Here is a 2,945-nt window from a genome sequence, read left to right on the forward strand (position 1 = left end):
TGCTCAAAGCTAAACAAAGGGTTATCTGTGCTAACCGTTCCTAATTTTCAAATGATAGGCTAGAGGGAAGGCATCACTCACCGCGAACTCTTAAGCCACTGGACTCAAATAATGAAGTTTCATCGTTACTCTTATAACGCATCCACGAATACAAAGTGCATAGTACGATTTTGCAGCAATGGAACTCGAACCATGGATGGTAACCGCTGGATAATTCCCGACTCTCACCTTGTGGTTGAAAGATACAATAAGATAGAAGATATTAACTCGTAAATTAAATATTCAAGATTTAAAAATGATTATTCAAACAGCTTTAGATACTGCCAAAAATTACAAAATTATACATTACAAATTTCACAAGTTTTATTTGTTACCACACGTTATAAACATTTCAGAAGTCCAAGACTTATTCAATATACCCTTTTATCATCCATTAGTTCACGTAATCAAGTACTGAAAGGAGTCATTAAAATTACTTATTAGATTGAAAACTAAGGTTTGAATATTGCAATTTTTACGAAAGCTTCTAAATGTTAAATCATTGGTTATGGAACAAAATAATAATAGCAGAATATTAAAACTCCAAGCAAAAATTTATGGGGTATTTAATCGTCTTAATAACAATTAGCTTGTTGATTCAAAGACATCATTCAGTAGCGGTATAAGTTAAATGTGATCTTTTCGAATGGGAAATTATATGTGCGAAGACTCGTGGTCTGTGAGAAAACAAAAGTTCTGAATGTTCACTAACACTTTGGCGGAAGAATCTGGTGGCGAAGCCTATGTATCCTTTTGCACACGAACGATAATTATATTAGCAACCCGTTACTGATTTCTTGAATTTCGAGATTTTATCCTTGTAGAAGAACTAGTTTCATTGTCGTATTTGTCTAATACGGGGTAAAAAAACATTTAAGCCTATTCTGCACAAACCTTTTGATGACAAGTTTAATACAAATGATTATTCTCCAATACACGGCAGAGATAGCGTTACCATGTGTTTCTCAAGAGTGGGAATAGCTATGCCAGGATGTTTTCTGAAAATTCTATTGATGAACTGCAAAATAATTTTGTACTGTTTGAAAGTTCATGTTCAAAGAGAGAAAAATATAAGTAATGTGATAGACCGTCAAAACTACATGAAAAACTTCTGGAAAAATTCAACATTTACACATAACCTACAGTAAGTTTCCGTATTTTGATTATGTTAAATAAAAATGTCCAGAAAAAAATAAAATCATATCGAAATTATGTGAAACAAACATTGAGAAGAAAAGTTTAAATTTATCCTGAAAGAATATTTTGTTAGCTCCTAAACCGTTTTAAGTCATTAGATTCATACTCTGTTTTTGTTTTCTTTTTGGAATTACTTTGGGTTTAAAAATAACGTCTGAATATAGTTTAGAATTTTAAGACATCAAATAATCTTACAATGCAATAACTGAAAAACAATTCAACTGTTTGCGATTATGTGGTAGCTTCAAGTTGCTATATTTTGCTCAAGACTTTGTGATTGTAAATTGTGTTTCAGTTATTCAGTCGTTCATTTGTTGACGCGGGAAAAAAATTGACTTTCGTATTTCAAGAATCCTCTAGAAATCAGAAAGGAACAAAATTTATTTATATCTAGTTACTCTCCAGCTGTTTTTCTTTAAATACAGACATAACTATTCTCAAGTCGTTTTTTCTTGCACATTGTTGATTAGTTACTCTTCAGTTGTTGCTAACGTATTAGATTTGTAGGAAATATCAAGGTAATATTATTGTATTGTAAATATCAGCTACTCTAAAACTTTTAAGTGGCAGTAGTTTATGTCATCCAACAATACATGGATAACAAAACTTAAATTACAATATATTTTAGGACCACTTTCATTCATTAAATACAGTTTATGATATCAGCTTCTCTGAGAATGTATCAGTATATCTTATAACCATTGAGTCATGAGTACCCGTAGGTATAAGAAAGGGTCTGACAGAATAAGCTTGTCTTAAAAAATCCCATATGCAAAAGAAAATGGATTAAATAACTAGTATAGGCCGTCTGACAAAGAAATTATCTTTGCAACTGTGGGACATGATCGTTACCAGACGGATCATGTCACGTGATGGATTAACGCTTTAATCTGCATTTTATCCATGCAAATCCCAGAGATGTTATGAAAGTTTTAAACAGGTCATACTGCTGGTCAACCAGTTGTTATTTACGGCTTCTTGTTTAAAGAAGTACACTAGGCTTTAAGATGCGCAGACCAAGTTCTGATCCAATTGTACCTGTAAAGTTTCGAAGAAATGGACTCAATGTTACTATGTCACCAGGCTCTTAAAAAAAAAGGAAAAATGTTTTCACCTTTATATTGGTGCCTTTCCACATCATATCTGAATCATCGCCGAAGCAGTCATATTCGACACACAAGCTCATCGATCCGAAACAGAAGCTAGATATTTTGTCACATCTGTGAAAACTGCAGGACGCGAGTGGCATTACTACTGATTGAAAATAGAGATCAAAACAGAATATGAGGGGCAAAACAGTATCAGACCTCGAATTAAAGCCAAACTTTATATTTATTTAATCAATCCAGATGATGATTATTAACAGCAACATGACATAAGTACCCGTCAGGGCGTGTCATATTTCATCTTGCGCGACCTTAAATGTGCAGACCAGCTACTTTATATCGTGTCCACAATCTTCCCTGTGCAGACCGGCTACTTTATATCGTGTCCACAATCTTCCCTGTGCAAACCGGCTACTTTATATGGTGACCACAATCTTCCCTGTGCAAACCGGCTAATTTATATGGTGACCACAATCTTCCCTGTGCAGACCGGCTACTTTATATCGTGTCCACAATCTTCCCTGTGCAGACCGGCTACTTTATATCGTGTCCACAATCTTCCCTGTGCAGACCGGTTACTTTATATCGTGTCCACAATCTTCC

This window comes from Limulus polyphemus, unplaced genomic scaffold, assembly GCF_000517525.1.
Source record: "Limulus polyphemus unplaced genomic scaffold, Limulus_polyphemus-2.1.2 Scaffold67, whole genome shotgun sequence".
NCBI lineage: Eukaryota > Metazoa > Arthropoda > Merostomata > Xiphosura > Limulidae > Limulus > Limulus polyphemus.